The sequence below is a fragment of the Pteropus alecto genome, unplaced genomic scaffold (genome assembly GCF_000325575.1).
Source record: "Pteropus alecto unplaced genomic scaffold, ASM32557v1 scaffold206, whole genome shotgun sequence".
Taxonomy (NCBI): domain Eukaryota; kingdom Metazoa; phylum Chordata; class Mammalia; order Chiroptera; family Pteropodidae; genus Pteropus; species Pteropus alecto.
The window spans coordinates 547,878-555,752 of record NW_006438906.1 but is presented as its reverse complement, the minus strand read 5'-3'; the positions used below and the strand labels follow the sequence as shown (position 1 = coordinate 555,752).

At 37.2% G+C, this 7,875-nt stretch overlaps 1 protein-coding gene and 2 pseudogenes across 4 annotated transcripts in view; 2 read left to right on the top strand and 1 right to left on the bottom strand.

Annotated features, from left to right (window-relative positions):
* Nucleotides 1-7,875, top strand: part of UNC13B (unc-13 homolog B) — a 193,813-nt gene that overhangs the window by 11,036 nt on the left and 174,902 nt on the right. The gene's annotated exons all lie outside the window — the stretch shown is intronic.
* Nucleotides 1,542-1,660, bottom strand: LOC112483158 (annotated as a pseudogene).
* Nucleotides 2,922-3,039, top strand: LOC112483182 (annotated as a pseudogene).

Below are 7,875 nucleotides of genomic sequence, written 5' to 3'. Positions count from 1 at the left end.
TCGCCCTTTTTTTTTTTATAGCTGACTAATATTCCATTGTATATATGTACCATAACTTCTTTATCCAATTGTCTGTTGATGGTCATTTATGTTACTTCCATGTCTTAGCTGTCATAAATAGTGCTGCTGTGAACATAGGGATGTGTAGATCTTTACAAATGAGTATTTTGGTTTTCTTTGGATAAATACCCAGAGAGCAATTGCTGGGTAAAAAGATAGATTCATTTCTAATTTTTTGAGGAACCTCCAGACAGTTTTCCACAGTGGCTGTACCAATTTGCAATCCCACCAACAGTGTATGAGGGGTCCCTTTTCTCCGCCTCCTTGCCAATGCTTGCTGTTCTTTGATTTATTGATGATAGCCATCTGATAGGCATGAGGCGATATCTCATTATAGTTTTAATGTGCATTTCTCTGATGATTAGTGACCTTGAGCATCTTTTCATATGTCTATTGGCCATTCGTATTTCCTCTTTGGATAAATATCTGTTTAGGTCTTCTGTCCATTTTTTAATTGGATTATTTGTTTTGTTGTTGTTGTTGTTGAGTTGTATGGGTTCTTTATATATTTTGGGCATTAACCTCTTATCAGATGTATCATAAGCAAATACCTTCTCCCATTTGGTTGATTGTCTTTTTGTTTTGCTGATGATTTCCTTTGCTGTACAAAACCTTTTAGTTTGCTATAGTCCCATTTATTTTTTCTTTTGTTTCTCTTGCCCGTGGAGATATATCCAAAAAGAAATTACCATTAGCAATATCAGAGAATTTACTGCCTATGTTTTCTTCTAGAAGTTTTATGGTTTCAGGTCTTACATTTAAGTTTTTAATCCATTTTGAGTCTATTCTTGTATAGTGTAAGAAGGTGGTCCATTTCCTTTTTTGCATATATCTGTCTAATTTTCCCAGCACCATTTATTAAAGAGACTATCTTTACCCCATTGTATATTCTTGCCTCTTTTGTCCTATATTAAGTGAGCTTGTAGGTGTGGATTTATTTCTGGGCTCTATTCTTTTCCATTGAGCAATATGCCTGTTTTTATGCCAGTATCATGCTGTTTTGATTACTGTAGTCATGTAGTATAGTTTAGTATCAGGTAGTGTGATACCTCCAACTTTATTCTTCTTTCTCAATATTGCCATGGCTATTTAGGGTCCCTTATGGTTCCATATAAATTTTAGGATTATTTGTTCTAGCTCTCTGAAAAGTGCCAGTATAGATTGCTTTGGGTAGTATGGCCATTTTAATGATGTTGATTCTTCCTACCCTATATCTCTATTCTTTAATGTAATAGTGAGTCTGTGTGTATTTGCTAAGTTAAAATAAAAACCTACTTCTTAAATATTTAAACAATTCTAAAAAAAAATTCTAAAACTTTTAAGTACATATGTACAAACTCTTTTTTCATCTTAACCATGATTATTGCACTTTTCACAGTCCTTTTATCCTCAGACTGTGTCTCTTTGAAGGAATGTCTTGTTACCTTTTGTATCTGTATTGCTATGTGTAGTACCTAGTAGATGCTCAATAATTTTTTTTAAGCCTACAGCACCTAGTATTCCTAGGTGATCTCCCATTCAAGTACTAACCAGGCCCGACCCTACTTAGCTTCCGAGATCAGACAATTTCGGGTGTGTTCAGGGTGGCATGGCCGTAGACAATAAATTTTTTTTGAAAGTGTGGACCCTTACATCTCTTGTATGGCCAACTGATATTTATCTATTTGTATAAGAGTGCAGTGTTACTCATAAATAGGTATTCAATAAATACTTGACAGGAATGAATAAATTAGAATTCATTGAATTGTTGGGTGGGCATTTTGATTTTCGAATTTCACTATTTAGATAATCCTTGTACAAAATTTTTTTGTACAGAGTTTCCTCCATTTATTTGAATTATTTTCATGGACTATATTCCCACAAGTGGAATTTATTCATTTGAGTTCCAAATATGCCAGTCAAGGACATGAATTTTAAGTATGGAAGTAACATTTCTATTCTACTTTTACTACTTTTTAGATTTATAATTTTTCTTTAATTTTGCTAATTTTATAAGTTTAAGACTTCTTCTTGGCTGTTTTAGTTGCAATTTCTTTTGTATTTATTATAGGTTAATGAATCTTCTCCTAAATATCAGATATTTTAAAGGAGTATCTATAACCCGTTACTTTTACTTTCTTTGCTTCTTCTCCTTACTCAGTATGGATTCAGGCTCTGCCTTTGAAATCCTTCAAACTTCGAAACTGGAATCTTGTTTTATCAGGCAAGATCTTACTTGCAAATAGTAGAATTCACTCTAGCTAGTTTAAGCAGAAAAAGAATTGGAATATTGGGAAATTCACATAATCTCTAGGAGGCTTGGAGGCTAAGCAGTCAAGAAAAAGAAGTACCTAAATTATACTACAGAACTGCACCAGCAAAGACCCCACTGCCATTGCACTGGGCATAGACTTTACAACAAATGTCACAGAGATCAATTATTTACACCAGACCATTCCATCACTACTGACTGAAAGTTGGAGGCCCCAAACACTGCCTTCTCCAGAAAATGTATTCCACAGGGCACCTGCCTCCTCATACTGGCTTCTTCTGTTTTGAAGCCTAAGAATGGTAGAAGGAAGGCAGTGGGAAACTGGGAAAATGAATTTCTAGATTCTAGAAAAGTGTGAATCATAATATGTTTAAAAGATGTTGGGAAGCTCCCAAAATCACAGTTGTCTATCACAGCAGTGATCTCAAATTGCCAAATTCAGAGGCCTTTGTTCAGTGCTCAAAATCTCTGTAGAATAAAAAGACAAATAACCTAATTTAAAAATGGGCAAAATACTTGAATAGGAGATATTTCACCAAAGAAGACATATAAATGGCTAAGAAATATATGAAAGGGTGCTCAACATTCACCACTAAGAAAGTGCAAATTAGTCTACTGCCATGCCACCCTGAACATGCCTGATCCTGTCTGACTGGGAAGCTAAGCAGGGTCAGGCCTGGTTAGTACTTGGATGGGAGACCACCTAGGAAGACCAGGTGCTGTAGGCATAAAAAAAAGTACAAATTAAAATTATGAGATACTATTTATACATACACATGTAGAATGGCTACAATCAAAAACACAGATAATACCAAGTGTTTGGTAAGGATGTGGAGAAACTGGAATCCTTGTACATTGCTGGTGGGAAAGAAAGATGGTATAGCTACTTTGAAAAACATTTTGCCAGTTTCTTATGTCCACACACAGACCTATATGTGATTATTCATTGCAGCATTATTAATAGTCCCAAACTGGAAACAACTAAAATATCCATCAACTGATGAACAAAGAAAATTCTACCCATGCAATGGAATACTATTCACCAATAAAAAGTCATGAAGTGTTGATAAATGTTGTAGCACGGATGTACCTCAAAAACATGCTAAGCAAATGAAGCCAGGCACAGAAGACATATCTTTGTGTCACTGCGTAGTTCTATTCATATGAATGGTACAGAAAAGCAAATCTATAGAGATAGAAAGTAGATTAGTGATTGCCTACGGCTAGAGATGGCAACAGAAAGTGACTGCAAATGGTCACAATAAAACTTTTTTGAGGGCAATGGATATGTTCCAAAATTGAATTGTGATGATGGTTGCATAACTCTGAAAATTTGCTAAAAATTGTTGAAATGTGTACTTAAAGCAGGTGAATTAAAAAAAAAAAAGGCGAATTTTATGATATATAAATTATATAAATACCTCAGTAAAGCTGTTAAAAGGAAATCTCTGCAGCATTAAGCAATAATTAGTAATGACAAAGATACTCTCGTTGACCAAACTCTAGCCACACTCCTCTGAGCCCTCTTCTTGACTCCTTCTCAACCTTGTCCTATAAAGACTTGAACAAACACTAACATAGTTTCTAACAGCTTGTCAGCTCCAAGCTGATCGAGAAGGGAAGATTTCCATGGCGAAATGCCCAGTTGAAAGAATGCGCAAGAGGCCGACATGAGAATGAACCAGCAGGCACCAACTTTATTGTGGGGAGCACACTTCTGTTGCGGGTAGTGCATGGGCTCCATATATATCAGAGTACAATAATGGTATTCAGCCACACATGTGTGATACAATAAGCTGAATTATGTTTACATATTTTAGGCACAGGCACCCTATTACATTAATGTAATATTGTAAATCTGGGATCCTATTCCTAGCCACGAGCCTGGATCACAGCCAGACCTGGGACCAGCCAGGTCTGGGACTCACGCAGCTCAGGGTTGCATGCCTAGTATGACTGTTCATTGCATCCAACACTTGAAGATAGATAGGATTTCTATCTCCTAGTCTTTGTAGGAGAGTAGAAGCCTTACTTTAATAAGTACCAATTAGCAAACTCAGATGGGTTTTGCATGAACCAACCCTTCCCCTTCCCGTTTTTTGAAATTTTTCGTATCTCTGACTCTACTGAGCTCTCCCCGCTCAACACCTCCCTATTCTTTTTCTTTCTCCCTTTAAAACCACCCAATTACTTCTGTACAAATCAAAGTTGAATTCAGTTCATGCTAGACTATTTTCCCTAATGCAATAGAATATTACTGACTGAAATCTGTTCTTACGACTTCGACTAGTGACCAGCTTTGTTTATCTCTGACAACAACCAATTCTTAAAACGTTCTCTTTCGTTCATTCATTCATTCATTCATTCATTTATTCAATTAGTCAACAGATCTTTTTGAGGCACCTTTGCTAGGTGTTGTGCTTATGTGTTAGGGATAAAAATAGAGAAAACATGTCCTTTGCTGTTGAGGAGCTCTGAGTCTAAAAAAAAGATGTACAATTACTCTTCAATAAGATAAGATTTATAATGGAAGAATGTACAAGTAGTTTGCTTATTTTCCTCTTTTTTCTCTCAGACCATTCCTTTTCAGTCAGTTTTTCCTACTCCTTATAAGTGGCTGTTCTCTGTTAACTGACTTTTGTACCCTTCTCATTATATAGACTCCTGGCAACCAACCATCAAAGTCTTTGCAAACTTACTTTTAAATACCTATATACGTTTAATATTTTCATATCCTAAATTGTTTGTGCTACTTATTCTCTGTGTATGGAATACCATTTCTTCTATCTTTGCATGTCCAGTCCCATACATACTTTGAGATCCATCTCTTACACATGCTACTTCCCTTGTGAAGCCTATCTTGATTCTTTCCACAGCTTTTGCTGAATTCCTTTAGTACTTGAGAGGCATTATAACATTATGGCTAACTGCTTGAGCTCTGGTGAAAAATATGGTTGGGTTTGCATTCTGGCTTTGCCTCATTTTCTTTATTGACAAAATGGAGATTAAAATAGTTACACCTTTATTGAAATTTCTATCTTTAGCCTGTACTGCTCACTCAGGGTCCAGTTTTACATCATGCATTATATAATGGGTATATATCTGCAAGGATTTTCCACATAATCTCAAACAATGTATACCTCCAAAAGGAAACGAATTCTTCTCCCAAAACCTATTCCTCCTGGATTTTCTATCTATCAGTTAACTGTAGCATTATCCTAGCCAACTTGACTTTAAAACTCTTTCTCTCTCTTGCCTTCTTACCCAATCTTTTGCTACAAAAGAAAGAATATTCTCTACTATGTTCCTAGTCATTGTATGCCAAGTTCTATCACTCTTAGCTCCTTCACATTGTGGGAAACGTTAAGGATTTGTTCCTCTCCCCCACCCCGTCCTTATTTACTGTCCTAGTTTAGTTCCTCCTCGTTATCTCTTACAGATCTTTCCTATCACCTTAGAAACTATTTAAGGATAGGAACTGTGCTTTGTTTACTTTTGTATCCTCTCACTATGCCTGATCTAAAAAATAGATAATAAATATTTGTCGAACTGAGTTATTTATATTAAGTTTCTCTGTGGAGGGATTTGGGGACATTTTCCAAAAAATGAAGAACTTGCAGGATGAGTAAACTTTTAATGGCCTTAGAGCATGTCTTAAAGAGTCATAAAGTTGGTAGGGAGTTCCCCTGCAACAGGGTTCTTACCCCTAGTCCTCTTCTCCTGCCTGAGGGCTCCCAGAAAGGCAGCAACTGAGTTCCAACCCTGAGTACTTTGGTCTTTTCCTCTTCAGATTCTTGGGTTCCCTTCATTACTGACTTTTTTTGATCTCTCTTTCCTTCTTCATTTCCTGGATCTCAGAGTACTAACTTTCAGCAACCTGTACACTAAGTCTACGTGTGAACTCCATTCGATCGCTGAAGAACTTTCAAATACTATACTGGAAAAACTAATGAAGACAATGGGGACATGGAAGTTCTGGCTTTCTATTAAAGTTTGAGTTGCTTCTGAAGATACATTTACCTTGCTGATGAGTATAACTGGTCCTGGTCAAGTGCCTAGAGGGCAGAGGACCTTAATGCTTTCTTCTTAACTTTTAACTGGGAAACTGAGATGCCTCAGAGCCTATATCACAACCTTCAGGCTCTTGTTCTGCTTAGCTTATCTTCACTTCCTAGCCACATTCCCCTCCCTAGTGTCCATGATCTAAGTAATAACAAACAAGTACTGGGCATTTGGTATGTAGCAGGTAAGTTAAATGCATTTCCTCATTTAAACCTCAAATCCATCTTACGAAGTATACTACTATTATTCTCTGAGAAATCGAGGTCACGTAGCTTGCTGAAGGTCACAAGTACCAGAGCTAGAACTCAAATAGAGGTGTGGTAGGCAGATTTCTAAGATGGCCCCCCAGCAATCATCATGGTGGTATCCATGTTCTTGTGTAATTAATCCCCTTCCCTTGAGTGTGACTTGCTTCTGATGAATAGAATACAGCAAAAATGAAGAGATATCACTTCTGTGATTAGGTTACAAAAGATTATGACTTTTGTCTTGCTAGCAGACTCTATTGCCTTCTCAGCTTGCATGCTTTGATGAAACAAACTGCCTTGTTGGAGAGGCCCACATGACAAGGAACTGAGATTAGCCAATAGCCAATAAGGAAATGAGGCTCTCAGTCCAACAGCCCAGGAAGAATTGAGTCTTGCCAATGATCACATGAGTGAAGTTGGAAGTAGATCCTTTTGCAGTCAGACTGTTACTTTGATTGCAATCTGTAAAAAATCTTGAACCAGAGGATCCAATTAAGCCATACCCAGATTCCTGACCCACAGAAACTATGAGATACTAAATTTGTTTTTTAGAGTCAAAAGGAAAGTTTATTAGAAAAGGGATAACATTCCACAGACAGAGAATATGGTCTCCTCTCAGAGGCAGTGAGAGGGACCAAGTGAGATGTGGAAAGGCGGTGGTGTGATGGGGGAGGCGTAATAATAAATGTTTTAAGCCACTAAATTTTGGAGGAATTTGTTGTGTGACAATAGATAATAGGCCAGATGAATAGGATTGGCTCCAAAGTTCATGCTCTTTACAATTTTATTAGGTCATTTCTCACTACTTTACACTGTTTCCAAGTGCAAATTGATTTTCCATTCTTTGTTGGATGGCCTCTGCATCTCCTAGGAGAATCCCTGCTATGGCCTCGGCATCTCCTAGGAGAATCCCTGCTTCAAAAAGAGATTTGTCTTTTGTTTTCTGTATTCTCAGTCAGTTCCAGAATCCAGAAGTTTAATACTTTTTTAGTTTCTTGCTCTTGCAGTTTAGGAGAGTTGGGCTAGATATTCCAACCTCCAGCAGCCCAGAGACTGACCGTTGTCTTTAGGGTCAGGCATCTCTTTTGATTAGGCTAAGTTGCCCTGCTTAAAAGCTTCCTCAGTGTACTGATCTAAATTTGGATAAACAAAGAAAAGATCAAGTCTTCTCCTTCCTTTCTCCAGGCTCCTAGCTACAGCATTTGAAGTGTTACTCACTCTCATAGCACCTACCCCAGTAAAAGATATGGTAGC